This window comes from Cheilinus undulatus, linkage group 24 (assembly GCF_018320785.1).
Source record: "Cheilinus undulatus linkage group 24, ASM1832078v1, whole genome shotgun sequence".
NCBI classification, from domain to species: domain Eukaryota; kingdom Metazoa; phylum Chordata; class Actinopteri; order Labriformes; family Labridae; genus Cheilinus; species Cheilinus undulatus.
Window position 1 is genome coordinate 17509386 of NC_054888.1, and position 16659 is coordinate 17526044.

At 37.3% G+C, this 16659-nt stretch overlaps 1 protein-coding gene across 2 annotated transcripts in view; it reads right to left on the minus strand.

The window, feature by feature from the left end:
• Window positions 1–16659, minus strand: part of LOC121506150 (inactive dipeptidyl peptidase 10-like) — an 85648-nt gene that overhangs the window by 53402 nt on the left and 15587 nt on the right. The window contains exon 1 of one of the 2 annotated variants that reach the window (XM_041781768.1): window positions 16139–16174. The exons of the other annotated variant lie outside the window; for it this stretch is intronic. The gene's annotated coding sequence lies outside the window, so the exon portion shown is untranslated. Of the gene's footprint in view, window positions 1–16138; window positions 16175–16659 lie in introns of those variants that run through there. 2 annotated transcript variants of the gene reach the window in all.

Here is a 16659-nt window from a genome sequence, read left to right on the forward strand (position 1 = left end):
GTCTGTAATCTGTGCGCGCGGCAATTTAGGAGCACGAGCAGTAAGCTAACCACTACCGCAAGCATTAGCTTCCGGATGTAACTTTCAAAATAAAAGCCGCGTGACTCTTTAGGACGTTTCTTCAGTTTTTCCTTTTTAAATGTTGCATTTAGTGACTTTTAAGTATCTTCTTTTTAATACATTACCTTATATATGAAAACGCTTATTCAGGAAAAACAAGATTCTTACAAACCACTTGGTTTTGGGTTTTGGTGAAAACCCCTCAAAAAACATAATTATAAAGATAAAAGCACAACTGTCTTAAGAGACAAAAATGTTCCACAGCTAGTTCAGTGTCTGTAAAACAGGGAAGGTGAAAACATATACAGAGCATTTCTAAAGTATTTCACATCACTAGAATAAACAAAAATGCAACAAGAATGCCAAAAATTCACAAGATCTTCTGATCACAAGATACAAAAAGAGAACAGATTAGGCACAACAGATGTTTCAAGGTACTTTTTTGTAACTGAAAATACAGTTTTGAGTACCATTAATAAACCTTTTTACGGTTAACAGCGAGTCTTAGAAGCCTCTATTATCACGCTTTTATTTTTACAGAGATGGAAGCATCCGGTGTGACCGACATGAATGCATGTGACGCTATCCATGGTGCTGAAACTGTCTAAGTCTACACTGTACTGTAGGTACTGTTATTTCAAGGTTGTGTGAATAATTAAAGCTTTATTGATCACTCCAAACAGTGGGTACAAACAAAAAGCAACAACATATACAGCTATAAGCATGATGGAAATATTTCAAAGAACATTTTAATCAGAAACATTTGTAGAAAAAGATGACACAGACAATAATACTTTTGTAACAGTAGGGCTGAACGATTTGGGAAAATAATCTAATTGTGATTTTTTTCACCCAACATTGCGATTGCAATTAAATTATTCTTCAGGTTCATCACCTTAAAAAACATTCTATATTATGTTATAACACACAAAGCTATTTCCCCCAGAAATTTGTATCTAATCTCCCATAATCTACAAATAAATGCTCAAAAATTCTAAGAAAATAAATTAAAATTAAAAACCTGCCCCACCCTCCAAAGAAATTAAATCAAATTCCCCTAAAATTTCAAAATAATTCCTAAAATTGTCAGAGAAAATGCTTTAAAAACATAAAAGCAACTTCTTAAAAATTTACAAGTAAATTTTTAAAATTTTCATGAAATTACCTAAAGGTTTCAAAGCTAATTCTCCCAGAAATTTGAATCAAATTTCCAAAAATTTACAAGTAATGCTTAAAATTTCCATAAAAATACCTAAAAATTTCTAAACAAATTTTCAAAGAAATTAAAATCCCAAAAATTCCCAAAAATTAAAAAATAAATTTAGCAAATTTTCAAGAAGATACTTTAAATTTTCAAAGCAACCCCCCAATTCAAATCAAAGTCCTAAAAATGTCAAATTAAATTTCTCAAATTTCTACAAAAATATCTAAAAATCTCTTAAGCAAAAACACCCCCAAAATTCAAATCAATTTAACAAAAATGTCTTAATGCAATTATTTTGTCCTATGTTGCAAATTTAATATGAATTGTAATGAAGGGAAGGTTGATTTTACAGATTTCTTATTTTGAAGAAGACAAAAATATACAAAAACAAGAAAAGTATTAACTTTTGTCAATTATTCCAGAAAATATTGGCACTTGAATGTTTGCATTATGTGTAGAGCAAAACACCTCTGCTTAAAAAAATGTATTAAACCGGTATTTCAAAACACATATCAGGTGAAAGAAATTTGCAACCTCTGCAATTTGAAAATTGCAGTAGGTCACATTGTGATTTAATCTACATTTTGATTAATTGCCAAGCACTAGAGCAAAGTGCAAATGTAACTTAATAAGTTTTTAGAATTAGAAACAGCAATTCAAAGAACTCCAAATGTAGAATTCAAAATGGGTTGTATTGCATAACAATATTTATCAATGCATTCCTGTTCATTCGTTTAATGCTGCTGCAGATAAAGGCTGATTTTGACTGTGGAATGTTGACACCAGAAATAATTTAGTTTTGTTTGCCGATTTGGGCTCATCCAAGTGCTTTATCACTACTTGGATGTATATGGATCCTGGGTCTGTTGCAAGTAGCAATGCTAAAATCTATGTGATGTTATGATGGGGAATGAGAGCTAGCAGGGGAAGCTCAGAGGCACTAAAGTTCACTGGCCAGCCTTCCTGGGGTATCATGGGACCAATTGGACAAAACACCAGTGAAGGGAAGTTCCCACTTGTCAACCCCAGTGATGTCCAACTGTCTACAGGGTCTTGTGGGGGCAAATAAAAAAGGGATAATTGGATCTAGGGGTCACTTCACTAAGCTCTTAGGGGACTAGGATCTTGTGTTTCTTTAAAATTGGTAAAACCTTTTTTGGTTTCGAGTTTTCAGTTAAATTTCCTGGCTGGGCAAATTAAGCAGTCTTATTATGTCTCCCAAGTTAATTAAAGCAATTTAAAACTTGAAATTAGTCATTAATTAAGCTAAAAATCATGTCTGTGGCTTAATTAAACTTGACAAATGATGCTTCACAGCCCATGCCTTGATTAAATATTTAAAAAGGCATCCCATCATAATGCATTTTACTTTAAATTTACAGTACTTTTAAATGCTTATACAAAAAATTACAATAATGTATCTTAGGCAGTGTCTCTGGGATAACTGTTGGTACTGTATTCTGTATTTGTACAGCAGTGTAATATCCCCGCAGGGCTTTACAGTGTGCCTGTGTCTCGCACTTTGTGGTATTTTTACCTCTGATGATGTCACCCTTCTCCTCCTACAGTATCACTTTAGGGATTATAAGAGCTCCTGTGTGATATCTGGTATTAGAATACACCCCTTGGATATAAAATGATAGGATTAAAGCTCGGCATGTCATCGGAGAATGAACCAGGCCGAGGCCTCAGTGAGAAATCCCTTCAGAGGGGAACGAAGCAAGACAATCAAGCAGATCAGGAACCAGGCGGCCTTTTCCTTCCACCAAGTGACTGAATGCAAACTGATAGGTGTCACAGAGAACGCCCTGAAGACACCAATAACCTCCAACGAAGACTCACTGAGCTTATTATCATGTATGAATATAATAACACGCAAATGAAGATGGAAAAGATGGCAAAAGACAAACCAGCCTGCAGATATTGTCCTTTGTGAGTCTATAAGAAACAAACACGAGAGATGAAAAAGGGCACTGATATAACTAAAGGTGATGGAAATACATGGAATTTAATTTAGAGTGGATCTTAATAACACAGCTGAAAATAGAGCCATATTTCATCATTCCTGCTGTCTGAAATTCATCAATCACATCCTCAATCCGCCATTAATCACTTAAGAACAATGGCCTTAATAGTGAAAATAAAGAAAAAATGAATGATGACAAACTTGATTGACAAGTTGATTAAAATAGTGTTACTCTGATAGAAAAAGTGTCTCTGATACTGGCTACCACTTATCTTTCACTCTACCGTGACATAGATTACCAACCAGGGGTGACCAAACTTTGCAGCAGGGCTGAAAGACATTGGAAACAAGTTTCAGTGAAATCTTTCCTTTCCTAGATATATGGTGCAATAAGAAAAATCAGGAAGTTATCCCAAATGAATACGATGAGTTTTTATAGGCATAAATATGGGCACTTGCAATAAAAGTCTTGCATTCATAACTTCAATAATTCTGAATTAATTTTCAACTTAGGCCCACAGTTCTTGGGGAAAATATGAGGATCACTACTACTTTTCAGACAATATGTGGGGAAACTAATACCTAAGAATCTAAATTAGCTTTCACTTTAGCAGCGAGCAGTATGTTTTTTATGAATATAGAATAAATCAAGCATTATTTACCACTTAATTTTCCACAATACTCAACAGAATACAAAAAAATAAAATACAATAAAATAGACTAAAAAAGAATTTGCTTTGAAATTTTCAGGAATTTCCTGAAGTTTTTGGGAATATGTTTGTATATTTAGAAAAGTTTGATTTAAAGTTTCTTTTTGACGGGGCAGTTATTTATTTATTTATTTATTTATTTGTATTTCAATGAGAATTTGAGGCCTTTATTTGTAAATTTTTGGGGAATTTGATTGGAAATTTGGATGGAGAATTTCCTTCAAAATTTTACAGAATTTTCCTGAAATTTTCAGGGAAAATGTTTTTAAATTTTCCATAATATTTTATAGGATTTGGGGAAAACTTGTTTGTAAATTTGTGTGAATTTAAATCTCCATAATTTTAATAGGCAATCTGGTTAAAACTTTATGCAAATATTTAGGCTTTTTTCAGAGTTAAAAAAAAGAAAACTACTGCAATGTTTGGAGAATATTTGGGGACATTTTGTGTCTCATTATTTTAAAGGAAATTTTCCAGGATCTTCAGAAGTTTTAGTGGAAGTTTTATGAAAACTATATCCTGTACAAGTCTAAGGTTTTAAACTTATCAGGGGTTCATAAATAAATAGCAGAAAATAAAAATGCATTCCAAACCAAAGCTCAGGTGTCAGGGGGTTGAAGTGGTGTGAGACTTAAAGGCACATATCGTGAGAAAGCATTGCTTGCTGGCAGGCTTTTTCGAAAGCTCAAATTATTCTTCAGGGGCCCAGTCAATTGCAAACATCATAGAGTTTGTATGCATGCATGTGTTTTCTTTAGGACAGGGAGGTTTAACAATGCAGCACTGTCAATGCAATGTTTACAAAGGAAGGAGTCGACCACAACTTTGCTAAGTGTTAGCACATCGAACAAGTGCAAGCATCACCAAGTGGTGCTTTTCTTGATGACAGAATTGCTAGCAGCAGTCCAAAAAGGTTCATGTTGATATTTTGACAGGCAAACACAGATTAGGTCAATGTTACTCAATGTGTGGCTCTTGGGCCACATGTGGCTCTTTTGTAATTATTTGTGGCTCTTTTATGTCTTAATTTTAAATATTATTCCCCTCGAAAACCTTAAAAAGGAAAAACTTTTTGCCATTTTCACCATTTATGCAACTTTTCACCCATTTAGGCTATCTTTTGCCATTACATACCTACTTTTTCCTATTTTTTTGGCCGTTTGGCAACTTTTTATTTGACACTTTTACCCTATTGGCCCCTTTTCACTGTTTTTGCCACTTTTTGCCCATTTAAGCTATCTTTTGCTATTAAATACCCAATTTTTTCCTATTTTTTGCCCATTTTTGCAACTTCTTTTTGACACTTTTTCTCAATTTTTGCCACTTTTGTCTCATTTTTGCCCTTTTTTTTACCATTTTTTGCCACTTTTTGATCCAAATAAGCTACTTTTTCAATTAAATACCCCCTTTTTCCTATTTTTTGCCCATTTTTACCCTTCTTCAAATTTTTTTGCCACATTTTGCCCATTTAAGCTACCTTTTGCCATTACATACCACTTGCTTCCTATTTTTATGCACATTTTTGCCAATCTTGACTTCCCCATTTTCACCCCTTTTCACCCATTTTTGCTGCATTTTGACAATTTTTGCCACCTTTAACTTTTCTTTTTCACGCTTACCCATTTTTGCCACTTTTCACCACTTAAATTGTGGCTCTTGCAAAAGTATTTTACAACAATTTGGCTCTTTGGTTGAGCAACACTGGATTAGGTGGGTCAAAAATTAAAGCCTTTTTAGGGGGAAAAACACCACTTTACAGATTTGGGTTTAGTGGGGACTCTGGATACCAAATTTAAAGCCAGGGCAACCATATTTAAGCAAGGAGAAATGTTCATCATACAGTTACAGAAAGCAATTTTCATGATGTCAAATCTAGACTAAGAAAGAAACTCCTATAAGCTGTTCACAACTTGAAAGCCTTGGTTTCACTGGCCAGACAGCTAAAATTAATCTTTAACTTGAATATGGGTTAAGTAGATGTTTTTATCTTTTCTTAACTCGACCTGCATTTAAGTCCCTAGTATATCTTTAAGAGCCTAGATCCTAGAGTCCAGCTTCAGTGGTTAAAGAAAGAGCAAAAACTAACAGACGTTCAGAAAGATGAGCATGTGTGCAGGTTTGATGGAAACTAAATGTGCAGCGTTAGTGCTTGAATGGAGTTGTGAGGAGAGGCCTGAGGTCAGTGCTCAGTGAGCGAGGGAAGATAGAGAATTCACAGCAAAGCAGAGGGGAAGCATAACGAGCAATAGGGTGAAAGGATATAAAGATGAAGACAATGGAAACAGAAGAAGAAGAGGAAGAGATCCTCAAAGCTCGGGGCTTGGACTATCTTCCCTCTTGCATTAAATATTAAACAGGTGGAATCAGAGAGCACGTGCAAATGATCTCTCTCTGACCTCTGCTGCTGTTTGGGAAGTTCACTAATGTCCCCGAGGCTGAAACCTTCTCCACAGCCTGCAGACCACAGAGCTGCTGTTATGCTTGCAGTGTTTGCATTCATGCATGTTTCTAACCTTTGCATGTGTTTTTGAGCCTTCTTGCCTCTGCCTTCTGGGTGTAAAATTGCATGTTTCTTTGCAGCTTGTATCTGGTTTATTGCATGGCAAAATGTATTAAACAATTATACTGTTGGGGTTTTTTTTGGTTTGTACTACCTGTACTTTTTTTTCTTATAAAATATTAAAATGTCTAGAGCTCCTTGGCCTCTGCAAAAAAAATCAGGCAACCTTAGGATGTTTCTTTCCACAACCTTGAAATACCAGTTTTACTGAGACCAAGACTGTTACAAAAATTTGTCTAGCCATCAGCACAAAAATGAAGGTTGGAAAGCAACTACCTGCAATTATTCTATTTTTAGGTAAAACTTCAACAAGCACCACACCACAAGCAGCGACACTGCCTTGTACAAGTTAGCAGTTGAAAATCCAGCTTCTCAGATCTCTAAACTCTCCTGGGTTCCACTTCTGCTGTCTAATCAGGGACTGTTGTACACCTGGGACCTCAGGTGAATGTAATTAACCTGCAGACAGGTTGGACACCCACAGGGCTCAAGTCTGGAACCACTGAGGTTTGTTGGAGAAGTGTTTTTAGATAAGAAGGGTTCCTAAGTGGGTTAATGGGCCCAGAAGTGTTGATAAGAGCAGGTTAAAGTTTCCAAAACACTAAAGAAGAGTGCTTTTCTTCTTCTCTGGGACAGACACAACAACCCTTAATAAAGGAAGGAAGATACAGCTGGCCCATTAAGTCTGTGCTCTTTTGACTTGATTAATACAGCATATTGAAGTCAATTTCTACAACTACAGTTTTAAAAGGCATTGTACAATTGCTCGGAAATTAGTTTCATTTTCAGTTGGTGTCCCACAGTTATCAGAAGAAGATAATCGAGATTAAGTTATTGCTATGTCCATAAGTTTTGGTAAATGAAGCACACTCTCCCTTCCTGTGCAGCACAATGTGTGCTTTCCCTCCCACCAGAACAGTTCTCTCTTAATTTAAGTGAGAAGCAGAGGGAGACAGAGTACGTACTCTGTTAGACTGAAAAGAGAGAGGGCTAAAGAAGATAACAGAGAGGCAGCTGTTGGTGAACAAAAATGTAAAATGACTCAAACCTGAAACTGTGCAAAATAACTTTACACGTCACATGGTTGTGGCTGCCTCTAAAGGCAACACAAGAAATGCATTTAATCATGAGCTCTGGGGAGTGGTCAGAAGAATGAGATACCGAGTTCAAGTGGTCGAAATGAACTTCCTCAGGAGGGTGTCTGGGCTTAGAGACAGGGTAAGGAGCTGGGACATCTGGATGAAACTTGAAGAAGAGTCAACCTTGCAAAGCAGCAGTGTTAATTTTGACAGCTATTTTAATTTTAGTTTTTAAATGAAATGCATTTTAGTTTTAGTCCCATTTAGTCATTTCTATCCTTTTAAGTTTTAGTTGACAAAAACTCAAAACATTTTAGTCTAGTTTTAGTCTTTACTTTTAGTCCCTGCATTTATTTTCTTGCCTAAATTTAGTACCAAAATAATGGTAATGTGTTCTCTACACCCTCCCAAACCCGGGGTCCCTGCTTTCTACAGCTGAGAGGCAGAAGAGTTACAGATGCATTGCATTTTGACAGATTTACCCACAGTGGAGAAATATCAAAGATTTTGAATGTCCAACGAAAACTTAATTACATTTTAGTCTAGTTTTAGTCATTATGACAAAAAACTAAACTTAGTTTTTGTCAGTTTCACTCATCACAGATCTATTTTTGTTAGTTTTAGTCTAGTTTTTGTCATGGAAAAAAAGGCTGTCGACAAATAGTTTTAGTCATAGTTTTAGTCGATGAAATTAACACTGCAAAGCAGATGGATTAGTCAATTTCCATGTTTCTTACTGGAGAATCCATCTTGCAAAAGCTCCCATCTTAACAGTTTGGCGATAGGACCAATCAGCGTCAAGGGGCAGTACTTTTGGGCGCGGCAGAGTCGTGACGTAAGCAAGCAGCAACGAGAGGCCAGTTTGAATTATGGCGGAAGACATTGGATGCTGCTAAAGCACCAGTTTTATCAGAACTTGACAACATTTCTTCGTTAAAAAAAGAACAAGGAACAACACTGAGTTGTTTTCTTTTCAAAAACGTCAAAAGCCATATACTGACATGTATGCAGTCGCCATGGTCCCCGTTATGCAGCTCTGTATGGAGTTTACTCGTCGGTAGCTTTGTTTGGAGCTACGACGTCATGTGTTTTGTTGCTCTGATTGGCCCATAGAGATGTGACAGACAGAACATTCATCCAATCACCCTCTGAGTTTTTTTTTCAACGGCTCTGCCCTTTCCCAACCGCTGTCAATGGGAGGTTTACCAGATGAATGTGTGAAACAAATCCATCTGGCGTGTCAGGTTAAAAAAGAGTCATTCCTTCGAATCAAAAGGTGCCAGTTGAGGTCATCTGGGCAACTAATTAGGATGCCTCCTGGATGCCCCCCCTGTGGAGGTCTTCCAGGTGTACTCAACTGGGAGGAGACCCCAGGTTACAGGCAGGACTTGCTGGAGGGATAATGGATGGATAAAGATGTTAGAAAATCTATTAAAAAATACATTTGATTGTGATTTCAATTGCAATCATAATAACAGGCATCGTAATTGATGCTATAACGGAGAAGCCCCAGGATAAATTGTGCTTTTTTTTTAGGTTAGCTTTTCAAAAAATGATTTAAAATCAATGTAGTGTCTTTCAGCTCTAGTATTTTTGGATGCTATGGCTCATTCAACAAATGTTTTAAAACTTAGCATCAAAAAATAAAAATTTGTATAGCTGTAGTTCAGATTTAGAATGGTTTTACATTAGGGACAAAAGCCCAGATCCAAGTACACTTGACCCCAAAGTCTCATTAATTTGGAGATGTGAACACAACCATGAGTACAGGTGACTCACTATCAAAGCCTCACTATAAATGTTCTTATTGAAAAGCCCAAAATTCCAGCCAGTCTTCTGAAACATACCTCAGGTTTTTTAGGTTTTCTTTGCTCCATATTGACTTCATTATGGCTCTGATAATCCATCAAACAAAGCTTGTGGAGAAGAGTATTTCCTGTCTTTCCACTGGCTAAACTATGCACCACCTCAGCATCCCAACCCCAAATCTCACATGAGCACACCCTGCAGCCCATTCATCATTTTCTCTGACACACTTTGAGTCCCAGAGGATGTGTTTCTGTTTCTCAGAGCCTCCACTCTCCCAGGAGGCAGCATACACCCCTGGGACTTTATGATAAAACACACACACGTCACTCTTCTTCATTGATTCTCCAGCTTTAAAAGAACTTTATGATGTTTGTTTATAATATCCTGCCACAACTCCAGGCCCACATGTCATAAATATACGTCAACACCTTCCATCAAAAAAGCAGTGTGACAGTTGCTAAAAATAACAGCAAAGTGAGACCTCACCTCTGGATACCTGAGCTCTGGGTCCATCATTGTGACACCTCGCAAGTCAAAACATCAAAATTTGAAGCAAAAAGCTCATGCAGAAATCAAACACTTCTTCTTTAGGATCCAAGTTTTAGCTGTCTCAAAAGTTGCAAGTCCAAAATCATTAAAAATGCATACATTCTGCTGTAAAATATAGTGGAAAAACTACAAAAAGAAAGTAAAAGCCTTGTCTCGAGCTTGTGCACCCAGCGTGTCTGTCCGTCTGCCTTTCTCCTCAGAGTAAACACACGTCTGGCACACACACTTTCTGTTCTGATTTTACTATGTGAAAAATGGTGTCATTCATAAGTTAAATCAGTCAACCCAGTTTCACTTGGCATCGTTAGTCGGATATTCTCATTCTGCTAGGAGGGATTGGACTGATGGTGACACAGCGGCCCTTTGAGATCAATTCACTGGGTTTCTGTGTTAAAAGGACAATTAGGAAGAAGGCCATGTCAAGGAGGCAGCAAGATAAACAGTAAAAGTATTCGTTTTTGCGTTTGTAAACCAAGAAAAATGCTACCAATTATCTGCTGTTTATGATAGCAAAAACATTTTTATTAATAACTTGGGCAAATAATCCATTATTCTTTTAAATAAAGCCACAACAAATTTGTTTTGGTGAACTGTGTTACATTGGAACAAGAGCCTACCATTTCAGCACCATGGACAGCTACTGTGGCACCTTAATAAGGATCCTGATTACAATGCTATGTGAACATGCCTCACTTACTGTTTCCACAGCATTGTTGAATTTTTCTGAAAGATGTGACGTGTTGGATGACTTTTTCATAAAGGTCAGAGTCAACAGACTTCAGTTTTTAGCCACGTAAAGGACCAAAAGGACCTATGGCAACAGTTAATCTAGACTGGCTTGTCTTTTGTTCATCCAAGTGGCATTTAAACATAAAGAAACCAGGAGAACAAGTGATCTTATGGTGTCCAGTAGATGCATTTCCCATAAACACTAACTGGCCACTTTATTAGGTACACCTTACTTGTAACAAGCTGGACCCTTTTTGCCTTCAGAACTGCCTTAAATCTTCATGGCATAGTTTAAACAAGGTGTTGGAAACATTTCTCAGAGATTTTGGTTCATACTGACATGATAGCATCATGCAATTGCTGCAGATTTGTCAGCTGCACATCCATGATGCCAATCTCCCGTTCCATCGCTTGTTTGAGTTACTGTTGTCATTTTATCATCTCAAACCAGTAAGCACATTCTCCTCTGACATCAACAAGGCATTTTCATCCACACAACTGCCACTCACTGGATATTTCCCCTTTTCAGACCATTCTCTGCAAACCCTAGAAATGGTTGTGCGTAAAAATCCCAGTGGATCAGCAGTTTCTGAAATACTCAAACCAGCCTGTCTGGCACAAACAACCATGCCATGTTCAAAGACACTTAAATCCCCTGTCTTTCCCATTCTGATGCTTGTTAGAACTTCAGCAAGTCGTCTTGACCACGTCTATATGCCTAAATGCACTGACTTGCTGCCATGTGATTGGCTAATTAGCTATTTGTGCTAACAAGCAATTGAGCAGGTGTACCTATTAAAGTGGCTGGGGGTACCAGCAGTACTCCCAGCACTATATGAACCAGCCACTCTTTGCACAGGAGACACCTGCCGTTTTTCACAATTAAAAAAAGCATGTATTCATTGGTATCTGCTTAAATGAGTTTGAATTAGGGCGGAACGATTGCGATTTAATATGCAATTATTTCTTAAGATTCCTCATCTCATGTATTTTCCAACAAAAACAAGCAATCATTCATACCTCTCAGAGGAATTCTTAGGTACCATGGTTCGAACCTGGAACCATGACAAATCATAAATATGTATGGCTTTTGAAATAAACTCAAAACTTGTGTTATCTCCACTTCAGTTTGGTCTCCCTCAGGTCCCCATCCACGGATATGGCTGACATGCTGACGTACGGTGAGCGTATTGCATCACTTCCCTAGTGGGTTGCTCTTTCTTCTTGTGTGCCATTACCCTAACCTTGCAAAGCAAGCATTTCCATGTTTCTCGCTGGCTAATCCATCTTATAAAGCTCCCGTTTGAATTGTTTGGGCTCGGTTAGACAGTGACAGGACCAATCAGCAAAAAGGGGCAATACTTTAGGGCGCGGTGGAGTTGCCTCTTGTTGCAAGCAGCAACAAGAGGCCGATGCCGTTATGGCGGAAGACATTAGCGTGGATGCTGCTAAAGCGCCAGTTTTATCAGAACTTGATGATATTTCTTCGTTAAAAGAAGAACAAAGAACAGCACTGCATTGTTTCCTGTTCAAAAATGACAAAAGTTGTGTACTGACATGTCCACAGTTGCTGTGCAGCTATCTTTGGAGTTTACTTGTCGGTAGCGGCTCCACTCGGTTTTGGGGCTACGACGTCACGTGTTTTGTTGCTCTAATTGGCCCGTAAAGATGTAACAGACAGAACGTTCATCCAATCACCCTCCAAGTTGTTTTTCAAAGACTCTGCCCTTTACCAAATGCTGTCTATCAGTGGTTTTCCAGATGTATGTGTTAGTTAGTTAGTGAAGTTTATTTCGAACATGTAAAAAAAACAAACAAACAAACAAACAAACAAAAACATAACAATGAAAACATACATCATGTACCTTCAGAAGACACATACAAATTCTGAAGAGAGAGATGAAACAAAACAATTACAAAAACACTTAATGGTCAAGATTAGGCTGTGTCAGATTAGCATTAGCACACACTCAAAGACAGAGAAGAAGAAGCTTTGTTTTTCTAAATGTTGACTAAGCTGCAGCTACATTTGTAATCTTTCTACTTCTTGTTTTTACATAATTCTCATATTTAACAGGAAAAACGTACAAAAATGAAGAAATACGGAATGTTTTTTTCACTATTCTAATAATATGCTACCAGAATGATTGCATGCTATGTAACTTTATGTATAACATCTCTGCTGCAGCAGGCCATGTTGCGATTTAATCTAATTTGCAATTGATTGCCCAGCCCTAGTGTGAATATCAGCAACAACCCAATACTGTGCATTCCTAATGCAACTACAACTTGAATGCTAAGCCTTTTCTGTAAGATGACTCTGCTGCTACATGGGTTCAATTTGAGGACAGAAAAAAACATGATGAGAAAAAGAGGTATCTCAATGAGTCAAAATTTCAAGGATAAATGGATAAATTCAACTCCAAAATATTATTTCAACATTATTCTCAGTATTTCACTTTTTTCTCCACTTCACTCCACTTTTATAAAATATTCATCATTTTGACAATTTCTAAGTAAATTATGAAAAAACTTCCCTTTTTTCCTTCTTATGCCTAGTTCTAATACTTCTCTGTAACAAATGGAACCAACTAACAGTGAAAACACTCTTGGCAAAAGTAAGCCAACAGGCTACTGACCTAGTTTTAAGTCTTCTCACTCCAACAATAGGGAGTATGGGGAGAGGTTATTTCCCACAGTGTAAGACACTTTCTATAGGGCAAGATTAGCAGGATTTAAAACTTTATAAAGGACCTCTTCGGTCTTTATACCCATGTATTCATACATATACTTTCTCCTTTTCAGCTCTCTCTAACCTCTGGTATTAGCACCTGGAGAGGCTCCATGCATCACAGAGTTTATTAGGCCTACTGATAAAGAAAAAAGCTTTCACACGTCAGAGACATTACAGAGCTGCTCAGGCCTGGCTTATCTGTCACACTCTTTTTATTCAGCTTCTGAAACGGCTGGCTGTCCAACTGTAACATTTAACTCAACATCTACTCGTTTTTTTCTGCAGCTCAACAAACTCCATTTGAATTTAACAAGAATTGTATTCAGTTTAGTGTGTCGATTACTGTGCTGTGTTTTGACCATAGGATATTCCATGTTTGGTAAAGGGAGCGCATCTTCCCCTCTTTAAAAGCATAATATGCTGTCAAAGAGATGAGGGCATTAAAGAGCTATTCCTCCCAGCTCTCACTTTAATTTAAGTGAGGAGCAGAGGGATCCATGGTACACGCCCCAAGATTGAACAGTGATCTCAACATCAGTCAAAATAATCATGATTATTTTTCCCATAACAGAGCAGCCAAGCATCAAATAATGTTGTAAACCTCCTAATTTTATTGTTTATGTTCTGGCCCGAGGCAATGCAACAATACAACTGTGCTGAATCTACGAAACAACCAATAATGTAGAAGATATCATTACTGAACTATATGTGGCTTCTCCTATCAACAGGCCACACACAGTGAAGGCCTCATGCAATGCTAAATTAGTGTTGATAAAGGCCAATGTATGTGGGAAAAACTGAAGGTGCCTGCTGTTTTCAGTGATGAACACTAACAGTGCTAATGGAGGCTATTAGCTTGATGCTACATGCTGTTTATTACTGCAGGAAAATCCTTTAAAGTGAAGATTTCATATTCTTGAGTTAATAAGACAATAAACAGTGTGCTATGCATTTCATATTTCACCTTGAGACACTGTGAAATAGGCATTTCAGTCAAGTTTTCTGTATCTTTGGTGTTTTTTAAAGTAGAGCAAAAGAAAAAAAGATTTATTGCTCAAAGCAGAGCAAGGGATTTCTCTTAAATTGAGGTCATCCTTTTTATTAGGCGATTCTTTTAAATCCAGGACAAGTTTTCTTTTGGGAAACAATAAAGCATCCTTGACCTTTTGCTACTTTTTACAAAACTGTGCGCACTTTTGATAACAAAATCTTCAGTTTCATTGACTACATTTAAGCACCGCTGCTTTTTGTTCTCTAATTCAATCAGTTACACAACTCTTTCTCTCTCTCTCTCCTTTGAATGATCATGAATGTTTGGCTGAACTGTAATAGCATGGTCACGTCAGAAAGTTACAAATAGGAACATCTAAAAGAACTTCTTGTTCTGTTAACACCTGAGGCATAAAAATCCATCAACGATCTCTCTTAGGGAGCAGTTTCATTGCGAAATGGTTCAATTGAAGGAAAAGGCGAAACAGTTTAACGCTCAAGGTGGCTTATTCACTACAAATCAGATGGGCAGACAGGTCAAATTTGGGAAAACTGACTGTGAAAACCTCTCATTTGTCAAGTTTTGTCAATATCCAGCATGAGCTGTTACTGACCTTTCTGTTAATTAAGCCATTTCAACCCTGAACTCCTGCATATTAACCTTTAACCATGATAGTTTTGTGACAGCCAATGAGAAAAAAAACATCTAATAATGTATTGCTATGATCCATCTTTTGAATCAGTGGTACTCAGTCTGTGCTACATGTGAGAGAGAAGGAGGAAGGCTTCTCATGTCTTTGTTAAACTGAAACATTCAACAGCAAAATTTTTAACTTATTTTTAAGACAATATAAGTACAGATTAAAAATGCTACTAAAAGCACTGGATTTTTTAGCCAAAATTTGTGTCCAAATCCCCCAGCCTCCAGCAGTTATTTGATATGTTCTCAAATCAATCAGCCGTAGCTGAATCCATCAGTTTCTCCTTTCGCCTCCTGGCTGCCGCCTTCCTAGCATTGACCTTGGTTTGGCCAATTAAACTTCACAGCCGTCTGACCTCAGATTATTCCTCATGAGCCACAGTGTGACTCACTGACCCCAAAATAAAACACTGAAGTGAACACTGGCATTGTGCAGCAAGGACATTATATGAGGATGTATACAATGCAGATGGAGCATTTTAAATGTTCTTGTTTCAGTATTGATGATCTCTGTGTTTTAAGTGACTATAAACTGTGACAACATTTCTAAATGTCAGAGGAAAATCCACCAACAGGCACCTTGCAAAACAGCCTTAAGTCACACTGCCCTCTAGTGGCACAAAATGGACTTGCACTGGTTTAAATTCTACCTTTTTTCTCTGTTTGGTATGAATCCAGTGACGTTGACACATTTGGCTTCTTCTCTGTTTTCATGACCTCCAGGAGCCCTTAAAGCTGCATCTTTATTTTCTAATGATCGTTTCCATTGGCAAGGTAAGAGACATAAGTTTCTATTAGGATAGAAAAATCTAAGAACTACTTTGCAAAGGTACTCCATATAAAATCAACATAAGAGTGCTTTTCAACCATTTTTATCCCTTTTTAAATGTTTCAAAAACAAGACTGCTGACTGAAACTGACTATTATGTGGCTAGGTGCAAGAAGAAGCAGCAAACAAAAGCACTCTTATTATTGTTGTCCCTGACAAACTACATTGAGTTTAGCAAAGAATTAGTAAAGGTAGCTTCAAAAGAAGTCCATAACTTACTCGAATAGTCCATCTGTGGCAGTTTTAGCTCAGATGCATGCAGATTAGCATGTAGCAGCTAACTGACCAGGCTGTGATCCATGCAGGTGTGGTGTGATAGGTGGAGGCTAGTGGTGCATTCAAGTGCTCCTTGGATGGTCCAGTTGTAAAGCTGCTTTCCTTCCAGATGAGTTCTGTAACACTATACATTTTTTACTACATTTTTAACAAATTCAGGGCACTCTAGACATGTATTTTAACAGACTGATACTTTAATATAAATCGTACAAAACCCCCAAAATTCAGCAGAGTTGATAAAAAAAAAACTTCATCAGAATTTTCTCAGTTTGAAACATCACATGAATGCAGCACTAGTCCCCAATGGTCTAAAGGGGTTTTAGACATGCAGGTTCCCCCCCTTTGGCCCAGAGGCCAAATGCAGCAAGCAGTCCAATTTTTAATGGCCCACAGCAAACTCTAAAAATAAAAAGAAATATGGCCCACATTTGAACATGAAGCTTGTACTTGACTGTACTGTACTT